We start from the raw sequence: 13,119 nt of genomic DNA, 5'->3' as shown, positions 1-13,119 counted from the left end.
CATTTTTCATGATCCGCAAAACGTACGTAAATATTAAACCTTCGCCGGTCGTCGTGAGTCCGTGTTAACCACGGCGTCTACGGAAGGGCCGGTGTAGTCGGAAAATAACACTGCAGGAAAAAACCACCACAGCAGTGATTTTTCCCCAGTAAAATATCACTGGGAGTGTTATTTTCCTATGAAGATTACACTCCTTCACCCAGGTAAAAATGACTACGCCCAGGAAATTAACACTACCTTTGGACGACCCATCGTGCAGAAATTGAACCAAGTTGCAACAGTCCGAAACAACTCTTTTTTTCAAGTCCGGGGAACAACACAGCCACAGGCACTGAGTTCGGCTCACTGCCTTCGTGCACTCTGAACAAAATGAAAACAATTCACGCAGTGTTTTTTTTCCCTGGCAGTCTTATTTGCCGCCGTAGTGGCAGTGGTATTTTTCTGGCACCAGTGTAATTTTCCTACGAAAATAACACTCCCCTTCCGAGATTGCAGTGTTTCTTTCCTAGGAAAAATACACTCCCAGTGTTTTTTTCCTGGAAGTCTTTTATGCCTCCTACACCGGGATGCACGTTTTTGCTTCTTTGGAAAGCATGGGTCTACGGAAGGGTATGCATATTTGTCCTTCTTTGAGAAGCATGGGTCCGCACGGCCTCACGATGTTTTCCGTGTGTAGTCAATAACCCGGCCGGGCGAAGGTTAAACGTACCTAACCTGGTTTCTGGTGTGTTTTCTTTTTATTCTAATTATTTGAGCGAATTTAGACTAATTTGAATCATTCCTCTGAACCTTAATCTAGACGAGCACGGCACCATTTGCTCGCAAACGTACCACACGTATGGTAATAAAAAAAAATTAAATGAGTGAATCACCTTCTAGGCGCTACTTTTCTGCGGTACTGGAAACAAAAAACCTCCAGAAGCGTGCTATCCCTTCAACTGACGGGGGATGCCTCGAGTCGTCAGATTTTTGGGTGGGTCGTAGGTGTAAATATTGTGCTCACACAGACACTTAAACGTAGACACAAACACACGCATGGTAACAGATATTCACGTACACAGACAGACATACACAAACAGACACAGACAACAGACACAAAGACACAGACACTGACACTCATTGTGACACACACACACACACACACACACACACACACACACACACACACACACACACACACAGGGCCGGACCAAATGAGTTGTAAGGGGGGGGGGGGTCCTCCTTTTTTGGGGGGGGAAATCAGCGAAGTGGCGAAGCCACAAGTGCGCGCCTGCAAAGCAGGCGCGCGAACTAGGGGAGTCCGGGGGCATGCTCCCCCGGAACATTTTTGAAAAACGGTTAAAATCTGTGCAATCTGGTGCATTCTGGGCCTTGTTTTGAGGGTTAAGAGCAGCATTGTGGGGGGGGGGGGGGCGGGGGGGGGGGGGGGTACCTTTTTCTCATCGGATTTCACATTGAATAAAATTTGTTAAAGACACACACAACATTTATTTAAAAAAAAAAATTAAAAAAAACCACTCAAAGCAAGGTACATGCTTTTTCCAGGGGTGGGGTTCCGGAACCCCTGGAACCCCCCCCCCCCCCCCCCCCTGGGTCCGGCCCTGCACACACACACACACACACACACACACACACACACACACACACACACACACACACACACACACACACACACACACATGACGAAAAGAAACAGACTTTCGTCGGTCCCGCATGTATATATCCATATCGAAGGGAAGTACAACAACAACCAAATAACACACACACAACTCACACGCACGCGCTCACACACACACACACACACACACACACACACACACACACACACACACACACACACACACACACAAACACCTGGGGAAAGGAAACAAACTTGCAATGGTCCAGCATATATATGCCATATCCATATCCGTATAAGGGATGTACACCTCCGGGACAACCTGTGTCTGGCCTGTTTAAAAACACCTCCGCGTGAGGGGTTTTGCTGCCAGCGCGGTGAAGATAAAGAGGGAACATTTTCTCTGCCCGCGCGGCAGCAAGCAGGATGTCTCTGAACTGTGTAAAACAACAACCAACCAACACACACACACACATACATACACACGTTAACACACACACACACATTTACTCACCACATTCTAGCTGGCTTTGCTGTTTCCTTTTTTCTTTACAATGACACAAGACATCTTCCTGAAGAAAAAAGAGTATCACGCCAAATGTTGATGGCGTCACAGGGGTGTACGTCATTTTGAAGTATTCACGACTTGCAGTAGGGTTTGGGACTTATTGCATGGTGGCCGCTAAGTCTCGACTTTCCCATTCGTTGGAGGAATACAAACTTCTGGTTCTTTTATAAAGCTGCGTCGCCCAAAACAAATAACGGTTTTGGGTGTGACGAAAAAAGGAACAGGACCGGAGTGCAATGTAAATTATGAGCAATTCTTCCAAATCCATTTAAAAAATATGACACTACCAGACTGTTACCGCATATTGAGCCAGAATTTTTTGTTATGGCAAATGGATGTTGCAGTTCCGGAGCAAATTATCAAAATTTCTTTGCGAATTTGCGTTCAAACGTGTTTTTCCCATAATATAACAATGCACAGCTCGAAAATATGGCCAAGAACAAATCTACGGTACTTCGAAGAAAGAAGAATAGCAACATTCTTGTCCAATATGACTTGCAATTTACCGTGTGCGCTGTCAAATCTCCCTACCTTCAAAGCAGACGAAAAGCAGACATCTTCATTTTCTTCCAAGGGAGAAATCGTTGGTCATAAAGTCTGGCAGGACCCAAACATACTTCTGCTCGCTTTCTTTTCTTGTCATATTCAGTTGCTTCGCAAAAATAAAACGTCGTTGGTTTTTTCAACTTGTCAAATCGGTCAAAACGACCACAGAATACAGAACTGGGAAATGACACTGATTGAAATACAAAAGATCATCGATGACAAAAGTATAAATGACGTCATGTGGTCACACCTATCTCGAGAACTAAGCATCGCTCAGAACCAGCGCCCTTCCATTATAAGGAAACCTAGCATGATGAAGAAGAAGAAGAAAGAGAGACTAAAAATAGTAACAGAATGATGAAGAAGAAGACAAAGTGACTACAAATAGTAACAGAATGATGAAGAAGAAGAAGAAAAAGAGACTAAAAATAGTAACAGAATGATGAAGATTTGGGATTTTTTCCGAAGAATTCACAATAAATTAACTGATGTTATTCGATTGAGGAAAGCAGAATATTTAAAAGAATTGGATAATCGTGTTAGTTCACAAGACTGTTTTGGTAATAAAGATTGGTGGAAATTAGTAAAGTCGTTTATGTAACGCAAAGGTATGTCTTCAAATGAATTTCCTCCCATCGAAAACAATGGCCGTGTTTATTATTCCAATGTAGAAAAAGCAACAGTATTCAATGATTATTTTGTAAAACAATCGGTATTGGATGATGATGATGATGAAGTTCCTGAAGTTAGAGAACAGAATACCACCATTGATTTTTTGATTATTGATGCTGCACACGTGCTTACTATGTTGAAGAATCTTGATGTACGCAAAGCCTCTGGTCCTGATTCTGTTTCAAATAGAGTTCTGGCTGCATGTGCAGATATTATTGCGATGCCACTCACTGCATTATTCAACAGATCTCTCGAAGAAGCCACAGTTCCTGCAATATGGAAGATAGCGAATGTAATTCCGATATATAAAAAAGGTGAAAAGGAATTATGTTCAAATTACCGACCAATATCACTTCTTAGCTGTGTAGGTAAAGTTATGGAAAGGTGTGTACAATGTCACGTGTTTGCTTATTTGAAGGAGTATAACCTGTTGACACCAGTTCAGTCCGGTTTTTATTCCATGTGATTCAACTGTATGTCAACTCATTTGTTTGTATAATGATATATGCAAAGCTTTTGATGATAATATAACATCACAGGCGATTTTCTTTGACGTGTCAAAAGCTTTCGACAGAGTTTGGCACAAGGGTTTGATGAAAAAGGTATACGCTATTGGCATAAGGGGACAGTTGTATTTTTGGTTTGAGAATTATTTGAGGGAAAGAAAACAATGACTTGTGGTAAAAGGTTGTAAGTCACAGTTTTTGCCGGTTTCTGCGTGTGTTCCCCAAGGGTCAGTATTAGGACCTCTCCTCTTTTTGGTTTATATAAACGACATTGTTGATAATATTGAATCAGTGATTAAACTATTTGCAGATGATATCAGCATGTATTTAAGCCTCGATGACCCTTTCCGTAGAACTGAAATACTTAATTCTGATTTAGGTAAGATTGCAAATTGGGGCATTAAAGGTGGTCGTCTACATTTTGACTTTTTTCCAATAATCTTATGGTTAGATTTCGCTAAAAAGTTATTTCAGATGATGAATGAACCATGGGGCAAAAAGTTACAGAATTTTTTTTATATGTGAACAAAGTTTTTATTTTTGGGGAGCGTGACTCACGCTTCCAATGTTTACTTTTCTGTTTTCTGAGACCATGTGCTTTACCTAAAAATATCGACCAATCAAATTATTAGCGGCGCATGCGCAAAGAGTAATTTACGGTCCAAAGATGTCTGCCATCTTGCGCCAGTTACGTAAAAAGCAAAATTGTGATCGATCAGGGCGGCATAGGTCTGAATGTGTACATTTGGGGGACCAGAAACAACCCTGAGATGCAGCGAAGTTGGAAGTAGGCGCCAAAATCAACCGGCAAGTGGCAAAAACACTATGATGCTCATTGAAAGTTACGTCGGGGGTGTGTTCAAAGTACTTTTGGCAAAATCGCAAGCAGGACAAAGCCCTGGGAGTTTTTCCTGTGGAAGAGCATGCTGAAACGGAATGTAAGTATACTTTTTGACATTACACCCAACCTTTACTTTGATCTTCCATTAACTTTACTTGTATATTTGAATTCAATTTTCAAACCTAGTTATTACGTTTCACAGTTCTGAAACAAAGCTTGTACGTGTACATTACCATTTCACTGTAGGCTGAAAGGGCGCGTCCGAACATTTCATACTCAAAGGAGGTTTGAAATCGTAAACCGGGCTTACTTTTAGATCTGGTTTTTACATTATGTATTCCTCCACACGTTTTCCTTTTCTCAGCTAGCTGTCGTGTCGTGGTGTGTGTCGTGGGAGAGGGGGGGGGGGGGAGGGGAGTTGCATTTTCAGTGGCCGATTCTACTTCGGACAGATCAAGCTCATCCAGATGAATAGAACTAAAATGTCACATTTGTTTTAGAATCTATAGATCTGTTCTTAGTTTTTACGGTATGGCTTCAGCTACATTCCGTCTGCGTGTGCCTTACACGAACGACTGTTGGAAAAAAAAATTCTCTTCAGAGATTCATGATACTATTCAGTTTTAACCACCACGTTTTTAGTATTTTACATTGTGTGATTAAATGATAAGGTGACGTGCATCTTCACGCAGTCGCGCGCGCGTGTGTGTGTAAGGGGGGGGGGGGGGGATATGTCTGTCTGTGCCCTGTGACTTCAACATAAATTGTGTGTATTCAACAGTAACGTTGCACATTGCAGATCTGTGCGCCAGGAATGTGGACAAGAAAGCCGCAGTTTGAGCAAAGATCCAACGGTAAGCTATTTTATTCGAAAGCTGTATTATTCGAAGACAGCGAGTCCGTTTGTAAGCAAGCTTTTATGATGTTCCTGCATACAACCTTCATCGATGCTACAGGGATACGTGTTTCAAGTTTTTAACATTGAAACTGTGTGTGTGTATACGTGTACGTGTGTGTGTGTGGGTGAGAGAGAGAGAGAGAGAGAGAGAGAGAGAGAGAGAGAGAGAGAGAGAGAGAGAGACTGTGTGTGTGTGTGTGTGTGTGTGTGTGTGTGTGTGTGTGTGTGTGTGTGTGTGTGTGTGTGTGTGTGTGTGTGTGTGTGTGTTCGCTCTGAAAAAACGAGAACACGCAAAAATAAACATCGTATTTGGTCAAGGTATCAGAAATATTTAGTATATGCAGCTAGCTGCATATTTTGCTGATGGTGAAGGGTAACATTTTTTTTTTCTCATAGCCTTTATTCATCAAGCTGACACTGACAGTGACAACATAATTAGGCAACACAGACAAATTAAATAGCATATCCACAATTACTATAACAACAAATGCAAGCGGACCAATAGTTGCAACAAACTTCAGGCTAAATAACATCAAAAAGAAAGGACCAGGGGAAAAAGAGAGATCACACGTATCTAAGAAAACAACGGTAACCATTTGTATGTCCGAATGTATCATTAAAACCACGATATCCACATCTTGCCTGTTCTTAGTGTCATGCAATCATGAGTAGCAAGTGGTGTAAAAATTGAGAGACACAGAAAGGCACAGTCGTTCCCATGAAAACTTTTGGCTCACCATCTCAGATTTAGACAAGATTGTACATGAACAAAGACTTAGATTCGACAACCTGGCTGCTTCATGCGCAAAGTGATAATTTATTTTGATGTGTTATCATCACAGATTCCTGCTTGTGTTCGTTCACAAATCAGTCAATAAAAAAAAAATCACAAACTGCACCCAGGCTGATTAGTTGATGTGTTTAGCGATGGTCTTTTCAGGCCTGGTCTGTTCTGAGACTGTAAATCAAATAGTTTACTCGGGAAGGACTGAACCTTTCACATCAATATTCAACAAAAACCATCAAAACGTTTGAATAACACATACGAGAAGGAGGGAAAAAATAATTTGTGTGCTTTTGTTATCAGGGGAGGGAACCATCTAATCCGAGCAAAATTACCTCCCTTGATTTTTCTTACGTGATACATACATGTGCAAAGTGAATAAAAAGTGCATCAGTCACAAACAAATACAACTATTTAGCAGGATCAATTAGTACACTTGATGCATATATGAATGTTGATCTATTCAGAATGATAAATAATGTCCCGGCTGATACTCCCTGCTAAATTATCATTGATATCCCGTCGCGATATAACCTTCGTGGTTGAAAACGATGTTAAACACCAAATAAAGAAAGATCATTGATATTTGTGTTCCCTATGCACAGCGTTTGTTTTTCGATTGTTGTTGTTTTGGTTCATGTAACGTTTCAGGCGTATTCTCAATACATTTAGAGAACTGTTATGGAAGCCTGAAGATCAAAGACAAAAATGTAATTACCGTAAAATGTAAAAAAGAAAACGTTTTTTCCAATAGCTCCTGCCATTCTGATTGTGGACTTTAGAAGACAAATATACCTGCAGCCCGATTACTTGAAATGTGGCATCGGTATTAAGTGTGTGTGTGTGTGTGTGTGTGTGTGTACGTGTGTGTGTGTGTGTGTGTGTGTGTGTGTGTGTGTGTGTGTGTGTGTGTGTGTGTGTGTGTGTGTGTGTTTTGATGCAGCTGCAGAAGTAAAGAAGCTAATGTCTTGCAATATTTTCAGAAATGATCGCTTTATGTTATGTTTTACTACAGAACTGAAGGAGCAATGGTTAAGAGTGAGGGGGTAGGTATGCAATATACAAGTGGGTAGATTTGTGAACCACCTGTGTGCCCGCAAGGTGGAAGACGTCCATGGCATCCATGTAAGAATACATCGCTGCTCTGCCGATTCAGGATGAAGTCATGTCCAAGCCATTGTCCTGCAAGAAAAAAACACGTCATTTTTAGTCCATATATGCATTTCCGTGACTAAGCTTTGGTTTAATCATCGGCCTGATAATGATGACCTAGAAGCAATAGATTTGTTATAAAAAAACAATTGAAAAAAAAGTAAATTAATTCTTTCATTCTTGTATTTATCAATGTATTTATTCTTTTCTTCTTTTTTTTTCTTGGGTGGTGGTGGAGGTTGGGAGGGGTGTGTGTGTGTTGTAATTATTTGTTTTTAAACCCTTCGGACAGATACTGATGCGCCGGAGACATAGCAGAATTTTTCGGGAATGCATAATCTTGCGATCAGATGTGTAAGATGGTGATTGTTCTACACTACTCGTCATAAAAAAAACCTTTACAGGTGCGTTTGAGGGCAGATCTTTATGATGAGGCCGTTTATCGTAAAACCAATTATATGACTGGAAAGGCCTTTTATGCCCCTAACTTATTCAGAAAACAGATTGAGTTTACATGACGTATTGTCGATACAGTGGAACCTACAACACACACACACACCCAAATCAAATTCGCAAAATGAAGGTTCCCGCGTTAAAATTGACAACAAATCAGAACTGCTAAAACAAAACATGTTTAGCATGTTCTTAGACAAAACAATCAAATTTGCATTCAAATCAGTAAGTTTTGTTCACATATCTTGTCTAACATGGACGCTATGGCATGCTGAGCGGTGTAGGTGTCAATCCTCTCAGCAGGCATAAAAGGCAGTTTTTGAAGACGTTTTAGCGGGTAATGAGACAAAAAATGGTACATTTGAGTAACTCGCTAACGCATTGCCTTCAAACTTTCGGAAAGTTGTGCTAACACATGTTGTAAAGAACTTTCGGAATTTCAAGTAATTTGAGACATTAGGTCTGCTGTTATTTGTCATGTCAGAAACAGTTCTTAAATTGACGATAGGTTTTTGCTGAATCATTGAACAAATTTTATTTGTTGAAATCTTCAAGAACAATGACAGATGCGCCACATACTCAAATTCCATGTACATATTTTATCAGACATGGGTGGTATGAGGATTTCAACGCGAAAGTAGTTTTTTAAAGTTGACTCATTCAGAGCGCTGAGCGCAAATGTCGGCCTACGCATAGCAAAGCTTACTGCCGACACGCTTAACTGATCAATGGCTCTTGAAAAAGCATTTTCCAAAAATGTGTGTGTGCGTTTAAACAAGTGCACTTTGAACAGCCATTGGTGAAACTGTATTAAATTTAAGGGTAAATTGAAGCTTTCATTTTTCTAAATGCATGCTAATTCTAATTTTTTTCTGTTCAATCGGACAGGGTAGATCCTTATTTTTAAAACTCTTTCTGGGATGTCGCATAACAGCAGAACTAATACCTCACATGACTTGAGATTTCGTGTGTACTTTACGACATGTGTTAACACAAATCTCCGAAAGTTTGAAGGCAATGCGTTTGCGAGTTACTCAAATGTACCATTCTTTGTCTTATTACCCGCTAAAATGGCTTCAAAAACTGCCTTTTATGCCTGCTGAGAGTATTGACACCTACACCGCTCAGCCTGCCATAGCGTCTATGTGAACAACACATACTGATTTGGATGCAGATTTGATTGTGTGAGCAAGAGTGACCCTGTTTGTTGTTTTATTATCTCAAATTGAAGAACAACTCATTTTTTGCCCACACAAATTGATTTGGTTCAGCTGTTGTGCCTAGCAGTGTTGTTTTTCCATTTTGAAGAAGACTGGGTGACAGGGTGACCCCCCAAAAATGCAACCCTCAAAAATGCTAATAACTTCTACATCTGTTGACCGAATCACATTATATTTGGGGGACATAAACTTCAGCTACCGTGACACTTTCACAAAGGGGCAATTTTGTAGATCAAATGGTCAGACTTTTGTGCTATTTCAAAAAAAGTTGCCAAGATGTGGAAGGGTCATGGATAGGCTGAAGTTTATGTCCCCCAAATATAAAGTGATTCGGTCAACAGATGTAGAAGTTATTAGCATTTTTGAGGGTTGCATTTTTTTAGGTCACCCTGTAGTTGCCAAAAAATCAGCCTGACTGGGCCATTTCTACTGAATTTCCAGGATGTTGTTATAACATTTAAAGATTAATAACTGAAACAGGACACATTTCTAAAGATTTCATATAACGATTATCCGCCCTATCCGGACACGCCCATCACTTTTCAGGTTGTTGTTTTTTTAATCATAATTTAAATGCATAATTACGGCACATCATAGTCGAGTCATGTATAACGTATGGCGATTAACAGCAGTGTGCTAACATTTTTGAAACTGTTTCAGATTTTTAAGTACTATTTTTGTAATTACAGGTCTTTGACGGGTGGTTATCAACCTCCCTTCCCCTATCTTGGTAGTGGTGACAAACACACCTGGAAGGACATGTGACTGCACTTGAAGTAGGCTCCTCTGGGAAGGATCCTCTGTTAAGGTTGCAGGCCATGCCCAAAACCGGGGATGGGAGCCGCTCAGCAATGGACAGGACCAGCTCCCCCGCGGTCATCTCGTTAATCATGTTCTGACCAACACAGTTAAAAGTCCTATTGTCATGAAATAATGTAATGCATTCAAATTTGTATCCATTTTATCTGTTTTAATAGATGTAGTATTATGAAACAAGTGGCATGTAGATATAATTATAAGCCATGCGCACTTGAACGGCATTCATGAAACTTTGTGGAATTATCATCCCATATCTCAGGCCAATGTACACCAAATTTGAAGTAAGTTGTAGAAGTAATTCATGAGTTATCAGCATTTTTTTGTGTTTTTTTTGTTTTTTTTTGGGGGGGGGTTACTTTGTACATGTTTGTGTGTGTGCTTTATGCATTCAGATGTATACATATGTAAGAGTGTATGCATTAAATAAGTTGGTATATAATTAAAATTCTTTTGTTAATAAATTGTGTCTCGACTGATTGATGGGATTGTCGATTTTGTAAGTATCCTTTTAAACAGCAAACGGAAGTATAGTGTGTCACCACTCTCTCTCTCTCTCTCTCTCTCTCTCTCTCTCTCTCTCTCTCTCTCTCTCTCTCTCTCTCTCTCTCTCTCTCTCTCTCTCTCTCATATGCAAACACACACACACACACACACACACACACACACACACACACACACACACACACACACACACACACGCATTTACAATATACAGCCCATACTTGAATAACTGAGATTAACATAAGCACTCAAGCAATAACAGAGAGAAGAAATCTTCAAACCATTACATTTGTAACTACACAAACTCACTGTAAGACTAAGAGACTGGATCTTTCTTCCCGATAACTCTTGGCGGCAGCTTCTTGAGTAGCTGTCCGCATGCGGACTCTCTGTGTCCCCGATTGCGCTGACAAACAATGTAACACTGCCGCACCTGCTTGCCCTGCCTCTTCTGACCGGTGGAGACGATGCTTAGCTCAGAGTTGAGACATGAGATCGTACTGTGTTCGACCTGAGTATCGAAATGGACAGCTTTTACAGAAAAAAAAAGAAACAACAAAACAAAAGTGTTAAAAGACACAGTCTAAGAAATGGACAAACGGTTATGCTTGACGGACATGAATCATAAGTGAATAAAATACGTGGCTTATACCTACCATTCAATACAGTACAGTATTAGTTTATTTATGCCATAAGGGGCAAATGTATAATGAGTTACACGTTTGGCATTTTTAAGAACTATAACTGCATACATGAATCATCTAAAACATGATCAGGTATAAGAAAACAAACACGTACAGATACTCCGATTCACACAATCACTCGTACTACTACGTGAATGTCACACACACGCACGCACGTACGTACACACACACATGCATACACACAGACGCACACACACACACATCCACAGACATACGCACGCACATTTTACACATACAAACAAACACGCACATTTTACACACATACGGCACACACATAGACATAAGAAATACAAAAATAAAAACCAGCTGCATTCTAAGATTCGACCGGAGAATCTAGATCTCCGATTCAACTGATTCATTTAGATCTGTAGTTGTTAGTCTTGCAGGAAAATCAATATGGCGATTCTGACATCGGTGTTGCGGGTACTAGACTAGTCTACGTAAACTCATTAAAAATGAAAGCACACAAATCAAGGACTCTTGTTGGAAAATACAATTGTTTTTGATTCCGATCCTTAAATTGCAGTCGAAATATTTTGTGTGTACAGAAATACAAATTTAGATCGATTGCAAGCGTTTTAGATTTCATTGTCAGTGTACGTGTGTCACTGTGTCGGAACTGTGCCTCTCGAAACATTGAGTTAGTGTTAGACCTATGCTTTTGCTTTATTTTTATGATGACTCCTTAATTCCTGAACCGAATCATTAAGCAGAGCCTCTTTGTAAACCGCCATCAAACATAAAGTACCGTAATGTGCAATGCTGTAAGCGTAAAACTGACTTTTGAGAGGTTCCCTGAAATGCGTCAACTCGGCTAAGATTTGATATCTACGAATGACGAACACAGTACGTGAACAGAGCAAACACATTGCTTGAAACTGTTTTGGTGCATTATGAAGCCTTGTTTGCAGCCACTTAAAAGTCTTATACGACAAGAATGTATTGCATAATTGATAAAAAGAACTTACCAGAGAACTTTCGTCAAGGCAGCGGCTGCTCACCGCTAGGAATTCTGGGTGGTTAAGCACTTTGAAAACTTCCGGTTTACATTATGTTCCAAATAAGGATATCCTACTACGATTATGTTCCAAATAAGGATATCCTACTACAATGGAATACATCAATGAATTTTCAAACGGCTACACTTGCTCCGTCCTTTCTGATCGGAGGGGGGTGTTTTTTTGAAAGTGTTAGTGAATGGATTAAACATTATAGTGGTCAAATCTCAATTTCTGTGAGAAAATGTAGACGAGGACCTTTAAATGGAAAGTGAAATTTAATCAGTCGAAAACAGAGTTAATATCCTTTTCCGGTCAACGATGTATACAGAAATTTCCCCTTGTTTTTGGCGATGTAGCCCTCATAGAAAAAGAAAGTCATAAACATTTAGGTGTTATTTTTCAAGATAATTGTAAATGGGCCTTACACATACAGTCTATTGTGGCAACTTGTCGAGTACTTGTGGCTTGTTTAAAATCTTATAAATATAGGCTCAGTCGAAGATCCCAAGAAGCAATGTATAAATCCTTTATTTTACCTCATTTTGATTATTGCGATGTTGTGTGGGATAATTGTTCAAAGAAGCTTTCAGATGAGCTGGCGAAGCTGCAACTCGAATCCATTAGAATTATTGTTGGTGCTGTTAAAGGCACTTCACACGAAAAATTGTATACAGAATCTGGCATTATGCCACTTACAGAGCGAAGACGTCGTCACAAATTAATGCTATATTATAAAATTGTCCACGGCAATGTACCAAATTACCTCAACGTTTTATTGCCACCTCTCGTTTCTGACCTAAATCCCTACCACCACAGGGCCCACTAGAGCGTAAGAC

The 13,119-nt window shown here is 40.1% G+C and overlaps 2 long non-coding RNA genes across 2 annotated transcripts; one reads left to right on the top strand and one right to left on the bottom strand.

Moving 5' to 3' along the window:
• The first annotated feature begins 4,319 nt into the window (after positions 1-4,319).
• Positions 4,320-10,023, top strand: LOC138950568 (uncharacterized). Its single transcript, XR_011450733.1, has 3 exons — positions 4,320-4,848; positions 5,551-5,605; positions 9,948-10,023. It is a non-coding gene; the product is annotated as an uncharacterized lncRNA (long non-coding RNA).
• Positions 10,024-12,543, bottom strand: LOC138950569 (uncharacterized). Its single transcript, XR_011450734.1, has 3 exons — positions 12,251-12,543; positions 10,888-11,109; positions 10,024-10,153 (listed from the first exon to the last, which is right to left on the bottom strand). It is a non-coding gene; the product is annotated as an uncharacterized lncRNA (long non-coding RNA).
• Between the last annotated feature and the right edge of the window lie 576 nt (positions 12,544-13,119).

Source organism: Littorina saxatilis, linkage group LG16, assembly GCF_037325665.1.
Source record: "Littorina saxatilis isolate snail1 linkage group LG16, US_GU_Lsax_2.0, whole genome shotgun sequence".
NCBI classification, from domain to species: Eukaryota; Metazoa; Mollusca; class Gastropoda; order Littorinimorpha; family Littorinidae; genus Littorina; species Littorina saxatilis.
Note: the sequence above shows the minus strand (reverse complement) of the source record. Positions and strands in the feature narration are given on the sequence as shown.